The 12,481-nt window shown below is 37.2% G+C and overlaps 1 pseudogene; it reads right to left on the bottom strand.

Moving 5' to 3' along the window:
* Nucleotides 1-10,547: 10,547 nt before the first annotated feature.
* LOC110289136 lies at nucleotides 10,548-11,103 on the bottom strand (annotated as a pseudogene).
* Between the last annotated feature and the right edge of the window lie 1,378 nt (nucleotides 11,104-12,481).

Raw genomic sequence — 12,481 nt, 5'->3', positions numbered from 1 at the left:
CCTGTATTTCTTTAAGTGAGTTATTAATGTCCTTCTTGATGTCCTCTACCATCATCATGAGATATGCTTTTAAATCTGGGTCTAGCATTTCGGGTGTGTTGTGGTGCCCTGGACTGGGCGAAGTGGGAGTGCTGGGTTCTGATGATGGTGAGTGGTCTTGGTTTCTGTTAGTAAGATTCTTACGTTTATCTTTCCCCATCTGGTAATCTCTGGATTTAGTTGTTATAGTTATCTCTTTTTAGAGATTGTTCTTCTGGTGATTCTGTTACTGTCAATCAGCAGACCTGGGAGACAGGCTCTCTCCTCTGAGTTTCAGTGGTCAGAGCACTCTCTGCTGGCAAGCTCTCCTCTGAGCAATTAGACAACAAAAGGAGTCCAAAGGGATACAAATTGAAGTGGAAAGAATTCAAAATATCACTATTTTCAGATGATATGATAGTATACATAAGTTACTCCAAAAATTCCACCAGAGAACTCCTAAACCTGATAAACAACTTCAGCAATGTAGATGGATATAAACTTAACTCAAACAAATCAGTGGCCTTTCTCTACATAAATGATAAACAGGTTGAGAAGATAATTAGGGAAACAACACCCTTCCCAATAGTCACAAATTATATAAAATATCTTGGTGTGATTCTAGCTAAGCAAGTGAAAGTTATGTATATAAGAACTGCTGTTGGTTCTGGGACTCCACTGAACTTAGGAACTTAGTCTGCACAAGTGAGATTGTGCACCACAGAAGCTGACAGTTTCTGGGAGAGGCGGGAGCCACAGAGCCTCTGAGGCAACACCCTTTTCGGGCCCCAGACATCCGGCCACCCTCCAGACCAGAGGATAGGTGTCCGCCTGGCCCGGGAACGCTTTGCCTCAGGAGTGGCAGGTACCATCTTGGTTCCTGGACTCCACCGAACTTAGGAACTTAGTCTGCACAGGTGAGAGTGTGCACCACAGAAGCTGAGAGCTTCTGGGACAGGCAGGAGCCACAGAACTACTGAGGCAGTGCTCTTTTTGGGCCCCAGACATCCAGAAACCTTCCAGGCCAGAGGTCAGGTGTCCACTGAGCCCGGGAGGCTTTTGCCTCTAGATTGGCTGGAGCCATCTTGATTTCCGGACTCCACTGAAAAGATTCTGCACAGGTGAGAGTGTACAGCTTTGCTGAAGTTGTTTATCAGGTTTAGGAGTTCTCTGGTGGAATTTTTGGAGTAACTTATGTATACTATCATATCATCTGAAAATAGTGATATTTTGAATTCTTCCATTTCAATTTGTATCCCTTTGGACTCCTTTTGTTGTCTAATTGCTCTTGCTAGGACTTCAAATTCTATATTAAATAGGTAGTGAGAGAGTGGTCAGCCTTGTCTAGTCCCTGATTTTAGAGGGATTGCTTTGAGAGTTTCAGTGGTCAGAGCACTCTCTGCTGGCAAGCTCTCCTCTTACAGGGAAGGTGCACAGATATCTGGCATTTGGACCTCCTTCTGGCCGAAGATGAAGGCCCAAAACAGGACCTTTCCCAGAAGCTGTGTTGCTTTTGCAGGTCACAGAAGCTGTCCCTGATTTTAGAGGGATTGCTTCAAGTTTGAGGTTGGCTACTGGTTTGCTGTATGCTACTTTTACTATGTTTAGGTATGGGCCTTAAATTCCTGAAATTTTCATGACTTTATCATGAAGGGCTGTTGGATTTTGTCAAATGCTTTCGCAGCATATAATGAGATGGTCATGTGATTTTTGTCTTTGAGGTTTTTTATATAGTGGATTATATTGATGGATTTCCATATGTTGAACCAGCCCTGCATCACTTGGAAGAACATTACTTGATCATGATGGATGATCATTTTGATGTGTTCTTCGATTCAGTTTACAAGAATGTATTGAGTATTTTTGTATTGATATTCATGAGGGAAATTGGTCTCGAGTTCTCTTTCTTTGTTGGATCTTTGTGTTGTTTTGCTATCAGAGTAATTGTGGCTTCATAGAATGAATTGGGTAGAGTACCTTCTGTTTCTATTTTGTGGAAGAGTTTGGGAAGTATTGGAATTAGGCCTTCTTTGAAGGTTTGATAGCACCCTGCACTGAACTCATCTGGTCCTGTGCATTTTTGGTTGGGAGACTATTAATGACTGCTTTTATTTCTTTAGCGATTATGGGGCTGTTTAGATTGTTAATCTAATGCTGATTTAACTTTGGTACCTGGTATCTGTCTAGAAAATTGTCCATTTCATCCAGGTTTTCTAGTTATGTTGAATATAGGACCCTTTTGTAGTAGGATATGATGATGTTTTGGATTTCCTCAGATTCTGCTGTTATGTTCTTGAGTAAACAAAGAAATTTCAACTGAGGAATATTGAATGACTGGGAAGCACCTCAGAAATGTTCAACATCCTTAGTCTTCAGGGAAATGCAAATAAAAATAACCTTGAGATTATACCTCACACCAGTCAGAATGGCTAAAATCAAAATCTCAGGTGATAGTAGATGCTGGTGATATAGAGAAAGAGGAACACACCTCTATTGCTGGTGGGATTGCAAGCTGGTGCAACTACTCTGGAAATCAATTTAGCTATTGCTCAGAAAATTGGATATAGTATTACCTGAGGATCCAGTTATACCACTCCTGGGCATATACCCAGAAGTGCTCCAATATGTATTAAGAATACATGTTCCACTATGTTCATAGCAGCCTTATTTATAATAGGCAGAAGTTGAAAAAAAAAAAAAAACAGATTTCCCTCAACAGAGGAGTGGATACAGAAAATGTGGTACATTTACACAATGGAATACTACTCAGATATTAAAAATGATAAATTCATGAAATTCTTAGGCAAATGGCTGGAACCAGAAATTATCATCCTGAGGGAGGTAACCCAATCACAAAGAAACAGGCATAGTATGTACTCACTGATAAATGGATATTAGCCCAAAAGATTTAAATAATCAAGATACATTTCACAGATCACATGAAGCTGAAGAAGGAAAACCATAGTGTGGGTGCTTCAGTCCTTCTTAGAATTAAAACAAGATTCCCACAGGAGGAAATATGAGATAAAGTGAGAGTAGAGACTGAGGGAAAGTTGATTCAGTGACTGCCCTACATAGGGGATTCCATATACAGTTACCAAACCCAGATACTATTGTAGATGACAAAAAGTGCATGCTGACAGGAGCCTGATTTAGCTGTCTCCTTAGTGGCCCTGTCAGAGCCTTACAAATACAGAGGCAGATGCTTCACAGCCAACCATTGGTCTGAGCATGGCATCCCCAATAGATGAGTTAGATAAAAAACGGAAGGAGCTGAAGGGGTTTGCAACCCCATAGGAAAAACAACAATATCAATCAACCAGACCCCTCAGAGCTCCCAGAGAATAAGCTATCAACCAAGGAGGATACATGGCTCCAACTGCTTATGTAGCAGACGATAGCCTTGTCAGGCAGGTTCTTGGTCCTATGAAGGCTTGATAGATGCCTCAGTGTAGGGGAATCAAGGGTGGGGAAGTGGGAGTGCATGGTTTGGTAGAGGAACACCCTCACAGGAGCAGGTGAAGGACGGATGGGATAGTGAGTTACTGTGAGTGATGGAAACCAGAAAAGGGGATAACATTTAAAATGTAAATAAAGAAAATATCCAAATTTTTAAAAAAGAAAGAAAGATATTGAAGAGACATTAGGAAAGTTATATCTTACTGCCATGGTGTTTTATACTTCTGAAAAGCTGACTAACTTATTAGAACTTCAAAGATCGTGGAATAAATTGCATTATTGCATGTGCTGGGACAAATTAAAATTTATCTTGAGCTCTCTTTAATCTCTTATTAGACATTAATTTCCCACCCCTGTTTCTGCTCTAACTTGTGACTATCAGATGTGCTCTCTTGAAATATATTAATTGAACAGAATGCTACCTTCCACCAACCCAAAAGCTATGAATGTCATCAGACTGAAATTGCTTCCTGCTTTACCCAGTTTATGGAGTGTTTGTTTATTTTGTTTTCAACCAATGTATTTGAAAAGTTTCTTAGTATAGGACCTTGTTCCTTTTCTATAGAAACCATATGAAATGTATCATTGGAGCATCGTATTTGGTGATGACTATATCTGTGTTCTTGATACATTCATATACATATATGATTCCAGAATAAAACATCTTCTTAAAAAAGATTTTTTTCTCTACCTTGTATTTTTTAAAATTTTTATCATTCCATTCATTTACATGTCAAGTGATATTCTACTTCCCAGCTAACTTCCAACAACCTCCCCACCCCACAAGCTCCCTCTCCTCCTTCCCCTTTTCCTCTATGAGGGTGCTCCTCCAACCACCCACCCTCTCCAGCTCCACCCCTTCAACATCCCTCTATGCTGGGGCATCAGACCTCTACAGGACCAAGGGTAACTCATCCCACTGATGTCTGACAAGGCCATCCTCTACTACCTATGTATCTGGAGCCATGCATCCCTCCCTGGACACTCCTTGGTTGGTGGTCTAGTCCCTGAGAGCACTGGGTGGTCTGATCATGTGATGTTGTTCTTCCTATGGGGTTACAATCCCCCTCAGCTCCTCTAGTCCTTCCCCCAGCTCCCCCATCAGGATTTCTGAGCTCAGTCTGATGGTTGGCTCCAAGCAGCAGTCTGTTGCTGGCTGAACCTTCCAAGTAGCATCTATAACAGGTTCCTGTCTGCAAGTGCCTCTTGGCACCAGCAACAGTGTCTGGTTTGGTGTCTGCAGACAAGATGAATCTCCAAGTGGGGGCATTCCCTGATAGCCCTTCCTTCAGTCTCTGCTCCATTTTTTTCTTTGTTCCTGTTCTTCCTTTAGACAGGAACATTTCTGGGTTAAAAACTTTGAGATGGATGGGTGGCCCCATCCTTAGACCAGGTGCCTATCTACTCGAGGTGGTCTCTACAGGTTCTATCTCTCCCTCACTGCTAAAATCATACCCATTGGGTTCTGGGAGCCTCTTGTTTCCTTGGCATCTGAGACCCTCCAGTGGCTATCCCCATTTCCTCATCATCCCTGCTACACATTTTTATTCAATTTCCTGACCATGTGTACCTCTCACCTGTCCCTCCAGTACCTGATAATACCCCCTTGTTTCCTCCCCCTCCTCTCTCCCTCCAAGTCCCCCCCCCCCATATAGGACTGAAGCATCTACACCTTGGTCTTCCTTCATCCTAAGCTCCATACGGTCTACGGGTTGTATCATGAATATTATGAGTTTTGGGGCTGATATCCACATATCAGTGAGTACATACCATGTGTGTTCTTTGTATCTGGGTTACATCACTCAGGATGATACTTTCTAATTCCATCCACTTGCCTTTGAATTCTCTCATTGAGAAATTAGAGACATGTACCAGCACATCTAGCTATTTAAACACATTTTTTCTCATAATCTAGAAGGCATAAGTATGTACACACTCACACGCATACACACACAAATACCACAATACACTTGAATAGGGCTCTCACTCAATGTTAAATAAATTAATTATTTGTATAATAAATTCTAATAAAGTTTGCATATATATTTTAAAAAGAGATATTGATGATAAAGACAGGACTAGAGATATACTAATAGAACAGATAAAAGAAACACATGATAGTATGTCTTAAAGAGAAATACATGGCATATGTCATTCATTTCATTTATAAAACTTCTTTTTTAATTAAAAAAAAACACATGCTTATTATTAAAAATTATTTTAAAAAATAAAGTTAAAATCAGTAATAACCATACTAGCTCCTTTTATTTCACTGCACTCTTCTTCAGCGGGTGTTGTGCATTTGAGTACACAATGGGAATCAAAGTTAATATGCTTTCTATATTTTATCATTATTCACTGACTTCTGGATTAATTTATAATAATGGTATTATTTATCATTAATATTATGTTTTATTGTCTAACTTTTTCATAATAATTTGTCTAAATCCTACAGATAATACTATTCAGGATATTCACAATTAATTTGTGGAAAATTAGGATTATTAAAATAATTTCCTTTGTCAGTGATATAAATACAATGTTCTACATCTCTGTGAATAAATCTTGAATAAATCTAAGGTGTTCCATCAAATGTCTATATCACTTGATGTCTATATCATTTTTAATATTTTCTATGTGTCTTAACTCATACTGTCTGCTCTTTAAATATGAAGTAGATGGATATTCTTTCAAAGCAAATGTTATTGAATGGAAGAGAAACCCAAGTAAAATTGATTAATATGATATATATCATAAACATATATGACAATTTATAAGAATTATAATGGTAAAAATAAAGTGGATTCCTGTAATCCTTGAATCTAGACATTTCTCTGTACATTCTAGATATATTTGTCTATGTGTATTGTAATACTTTCTGATCCTTTTTTCTGTCATGAAGTGCCTAATTAGTTCTCCCTAAAAACATGAAATATAACTCAATTTATTAAAACTAAATTGTCATCTTATACATATAAATATATTTGATATCCTGATTTCTCCATAATGACTGGCCCTATCTTTGGACCTCAACTACAGTTTTCAATAAGAATAATTTTATTAGCCTAATGAGAGATTTCTTTTCTTACGCCCATCCTTATTAAATTTATCTGTGGTCAGGAATTGATGTTATTTCATGGTACATGTGCAAATTTGTACATGTACATGTCATGGCTGGCAGGAAAACAATCTGCATGAAGTAAAGAATTTTGTTCATGTAAGCAGGCCCTGGGTCAAAGTTTCCAGAGTCTGACTTCATATTTTATTGGTCTTATGCACCTAAACACAGGAAAACTTTGGGGAAAAAGTCTCTACATGACAGTTGTAACTAGAAAGTTTCAGGTACAACTACATCAAAACTCCCTTAGAAATTGAATAAGCAACTCTGACCTTTACAATAAATATAACTTCTTTTGTTTGATAAACACTGCTTGGGGCAAGAGCCTAAAGAAGAAGGTATTGTAAATAAGCATAAAGATAGATTATATTAATGTAGGATGCAAAGTAAGTTGTACTTTTTTCATAAGGATGGGTTCTATTCACTGAAAACTTAAGCTCTGGATAAGAGCCTAAACAATGCTCAGAATATTGGGGGATTTAAAAAGGCTTGCTCTATAGAACAACGAAAATATCACCAAGTTGTTAGGCAAAATCCAATCCAGCATTTTGGGTGACCAGGCATCAGTCATTTTCTTCCTTTGAATAAAATAGGCCATTTTGTTTAACAAGTCTTGTTTTTCTAATGCTTTCTGTGAGCTGTGCTTCCTACAATGATGTGTATATTAGTCAAAGGTCTCTAGAGTAAGAGAGACAATAAAATGGATGCATTTTCCAATTAGATTGGCTTATGCAGTTTAGACTAGTGATTTCAAGGATCGATAAGACTCCAGTAACTACTCAACACACGAGGTTGGTAACCTCAAAAGCCACACAATGTCGTGCTGAAGCCCTGAATGATTTCTACAAAAACATTGGTCTTTTTTTGACAATGAAAAGCCAATAAAAAAAAGAGAGATGAATTTTGATATCAGCAAAAAATGGCAGTAGCAGCAGTAACTGTGTAGTGTAAGCAGTATATCTGGCCAAAAAAAAAAAAAAAAAAAAAAAAAAAAAAAAAAAAAAAAAAAAAAAGATAAACTGGAAATCAGCATTGATCTTTCACTCAGATAACTTTGTATCTGGGTTATGGAAGAATGTTTCCAACCACTGTGATTGGAAACTTCCCCCTTTATGTAGCCCTTCTCCAAAAATACCCCCAGGGTCTTACTAAGATGTATACAGCCTTGCTGAATCCACATTTAAGGAAATTAACAACTATCACACTGCAGATATATAGTCACAATGGGAATCTGTAAATAAAGTTGCTGCTACTACTAAGTTCTTTATTTGTAATATCATTACAAGGACCAAGGACTCAATACAGATAAACTGTACCTAAACCATAACATTATGATATTACACAATTCTATGTGATAGCTTCTATATATTAAATAGTCCTGCTGTATCTAGGGATAATAAGAAGTTAAAAAATTTTATTTAGAGATACCATTGCCTAATTATTTTTTGCTTTTATAACCATATTACCTTTATCACTGCCTGGATAAAAATTAACTTTTTATTGTGCAGATTTTGATTAAAAATTGCACATATACATACTAAATTTACCTGGTGGAGATTTTTTTAGTAGTTCCTTGAGTGTTTCATACAGTAAAGTATATTGATCATGTTCATTCTCTCTTTCACCTCTTTGTAGATCTAACACCCTTCCCTACTCAACAGAATTTCTGTCTTCCTTTTATTATTTTAATTCGTGCCTTAAGATCAATTTGTGCTGCCAAACTATTTTTGGATGTACAATCTTCCACCAGAGAGTGGTCTTCTTATTAGTGGCTATACTCTTACAGAACTGTCTCTCTTTTCCAACAGCTATCAATAAATTGCTCCACAGTCACTGGTGTAATTTTATGTCCAACTCCTTTCTGCAAGCAGGGAATTGATGTGTCATGAGTTTGCACATGGTTTGTAAGTGGTATCACAATTGCCATTAGTTTGTATGGTTGTTGGCCTGCTGTGTTCAGATGATTTTTGTGGTTACCCACTGCCTCCTATTTTAACATCTCTTCTATATTTATTCCTAAGCCTTTGAGAAAGGTGAAGTATATATGTTCCCTTTGGATTGAGCAATTAGTTAACGGAGAAATGTAAGAGTTCTTTGGAAAAGCAGTTGTATTGATGGTGTTTTGTTGGGGAAGACTGATAAATGAGTGTTTTCCTGAAGTGGACACAGGTGAAAGACTAAGGCAAACTCATGAAGGACCATTTCACTGGAGCACACACCGGAGATAGGATGTTCTGCTAAAGCAAATATGTGAAAGAACATGTGATGAAGGATTCTTTACTAACATCATGCATGTATTGATCTGCCTTACATTGTGGAGTTGAGCTCCAATTGTCAGGGCTCTGTAGACTAGGGTTGATTCGATGCATGAGCTGAGACAACTATCAAACTGACACATGCTGAGGGAAAACACGTGCTGAGGCAAGGCATCTTGAGGACACGCAATGCTTGGAGGGCATAAATCAGAGTGATGGAGACAGAGTTTGGCTTTCTGGTAAGCTAGATGTGCAATGCTTGTAGGTATACTCTTTGCTCATCTTTGTTTCCCTGAGAGAGGCACAGCTGAGAATTTATCCTGGTTTTCCTCCTGGTCCCTCCTGCTGACTGAAGCCAAGACTGAGGCCTGGATGTCTCTGCTAGGTCATGTCTATTGCTACCTTGACTCTACCTAATTGTACTGCTGGTTTATCCATGAAGTTTTTCTGAGTGGATCTAGTTGCAGCTTCCTATTAACCTGTGAATTGAACTGCCAATCTCCAGAAAACACAGACAGGATTTTCTCCAAAGAACCTTTCTAAACTTCCCTCATATCCTTTCTTTCTACTGTGGTCTACAAGGGAAGTTAAAAACATTTAAGAACCAATCATTAAAAATAGGATTTGAAAAAATTAAAGTTACATTTAGTAGTCTCTTATTCTCCGCATTTTGAGCAGTCATTATCACCATCTATTCCAAATAGAGCCTTCTCAGATAAGGGTTGGGTGAAGCATTGATCTATAGCAATAATGATGTTATTAGCAGTTAGTTTAATATTATGTTAGCAGCATTATTGTTATAGATTCTTCTCTAGGGCCCATGACTTCTCTAGCCATAAGGTTTGGTCCAAAATGATATCATATATAAGTTTCATCTTTGGAGTGGGAATTAAGCCCTGCTCCTGTGATGTTTGTGCAGCAGTTTTACCAGTGGGCATATCTTGTAAAACCAGCCATTGTTGTATTTTGCAAGATCTAAAGATGACTATGATTCATGACCACTTTTCTGCTTTGGTAGCTTACATAAGCTCTTCGAGCACATTGATAATGAGCCAGTAGGGGTGATGCTTCTAAGTAAGAAAAAGCTTGGTTTCTCTATGTTCTATGACTTAAGTATGTGTTTTCTTCAGCAAATTCTGAAATTCAACCAATAGCAATGGCAATACTGTGTAATTTATTTATTTGGGGGGAAAGGAAGGGTGTCTATGAGACCTTATTGGCCAACAACTCCAAAAGAATTAACCCATTCCTGGCATTGTATTTTTGTTTGTTTGTTTTGTTTTTTGTTCATTTGTTTTATTGTTTGTTTGTTTTTGTTTGTTTGTTTGATAGCCTGTGATGTCTAGTAGATTTTTAAAGCAATTATGGGTATACAGAATTAAGGAGACTTGCTGCTCTTTAAGAAGACCCAAATTTTGTTCCTAGAATCTACATTGTTTGGATCACAACTGACTATAACTCTAGCTCCTGGAGATCAAATACCATCAAGTCATTAAAAGCATTGCACATACATTTACAAACCTCTATACCACCCCCCAAAAATGGAATGAAAGGAAAAAAATCATTTTAATATCAGTTAAAATATTAACTGCAGTTGGTTTAACAGTTCTGAAAAAAAAAATGAGCAGTAAATAAGGAAGCCTGAATCTTTTTTTTTTTTTTTTTTTAACATTATCTGTATTTATTTTATGCTGAATTTATTCCCGGGCCATGAGTTTTTGTTTCTTCAGCTTCTTCTGGGATATCTTTTTCTTCTGTGCAACCTCCTCTTCTGGCTTTGGAACGATCTGTTCCTTCTCAGTGAGGATCATCTCAATGTGGCAGGGGGAGCTCATGTATGGGTTAATCCGGCCATGAGCTCTGTAGATTTGTAGGTGCATCTTAGGTGCCTTGTTCACCTGGATGTGTTCAATGACTAGAGAATCTACATCTAAAACCTTAAGTTCAGCGTTACTCTCGGCATTTTTTAAGCATGTGCAGCAAAAATTCAGCACTCTTTTTTTGGCCACCGACCCTGTGTCCAGCCCCACTGTTTGGCCTGGGTGCACCTACAGACTCCACCATTATACCTCCGGAATGGCACACACTGCTTCTTTAAAGTGACATCCTTCAGATACTTGGTGGCTTTGCGGATATGCATACCCTTGATGGCCTGGGCGGTTTCCCGGGTGTTCTTAAAGTGAACACGAAGGTTTGACCCTCTTGATTTGCATGATTTGTGGGGTTTTCTGGGTCAAGAGAGTAGCGTACCATCTTGGCAGGTGACCTCTGGCCGCTTACAAGAAGAGCAGGAAGCCTAAATCTTGATACAAGCATTTTTTCTTGCAGAATGTATGACAATTATGTGGAGCCAAAAATACTATATCAAAATATGTTATATATGTTTTTACTATTGGAAATGTAATTGAGAAAAATACATAATAAAAAATATTAAAAATTTTAAAAATAAATAAATAAATATTAATAAAAACATGCTTTTAAAATGAAGCTGAGAATTTAAACTATAATATTAAATTTAGGATACATGTTTTTGCAAACATATTTGGTGCTGAAACTTATTTTTAATAGGAATACCCTTACAAGAATCAGGTTTATAAGGATAAAACAGACGTTAAAAATAAAACAGCAATAGCAATGCCTTTAAAAATGTGTATGAATTTAAATTTCAGTATTTACTGAAAGAATAAATCTATGTCTAGGAATTTATCATGACAAACTTATATGACAATATGAGGTTATATATGCTCACCTTTATATAAAAACACAAACATATTTTCCATAATTTAGATGATGAGAAATAGAAAACAAATGACTGATACGTTTTAATATAATAAACCAATGTGGCATAGTAATTTATAACAATTGATAGTGCTGAATATTTATTTCAATTGACACAGCACAGCATACCAACATTTCATGGACAACCTAAATCAAGATATACTGAGCCAAGTTCAGGTACTCATGAGTGAGATGGTTTCTGTAACCTGCTGTGATGACCCTTCTGCAGTACTTTAAGATGCCAAGAGAGAAATCTTTTGGATATCTGTCTGCTGAGCATTTCATACTTTATGATATCTTCCAAGAAACAGTCTCAAGCTACTGGACAACAAAAATTGAAAGAGGCTAAAGAAGATCAATAAGGAAAAATATTTTTGTTCAGAATATGAAAAGATGATAATAATGAAAGTTTATTGATGACTGCCACTTGATGACTTGATGATTGCCACACATAAAGGTAAATTTTGACAACAAAATCCACATTGGGAAGAACAAAGTGAAACTAAGGAGAAAATGAAGATGACAACTTTAAGTAATTACAAGAATTAAACATGATTTTTTAACCTGTAGTTCATACACATTTATACACACACACACACACACACACACACACACACACACACACACACACACAAAACAAAATGTAAAGTACAGATCCCACAACCAATGTATATAAAACAGATAAATTTAGAGAGACAGATTAAGACAGAAAACGTGAAAAATAAAAGATTTTTGTTGATTCAACACATTAAGAACTTGACAAACATTATGCATAATTGAAATGAGGCAAAGTTGAAAGCAGTAAAAAAAAAAGTACACAATGAAGTGGGAAGGAAAAAAAACACACATTAGA

The sequence above is a fragment of the Mus caroli genome, unplaced genomic scaffold (assembly GCF_900094665.2).
Source record: "Mus caroli unplaced genomic scaffold, CAROLI_EIJ_v1.1 scaffold_17222_1, whole genome shotgun sequence".
Classification (NCBI taxonomy): Eukaryota; Metazoa; Chordata; class Mammalia; order Rodentia; family Muridae; genus Mus; species Mus caroli.
The sequence above is the reverse complement of the archived record's forward strand: the minus strand, read 5'-3'. Positions and strand labels throughout refer to the sequence as shown.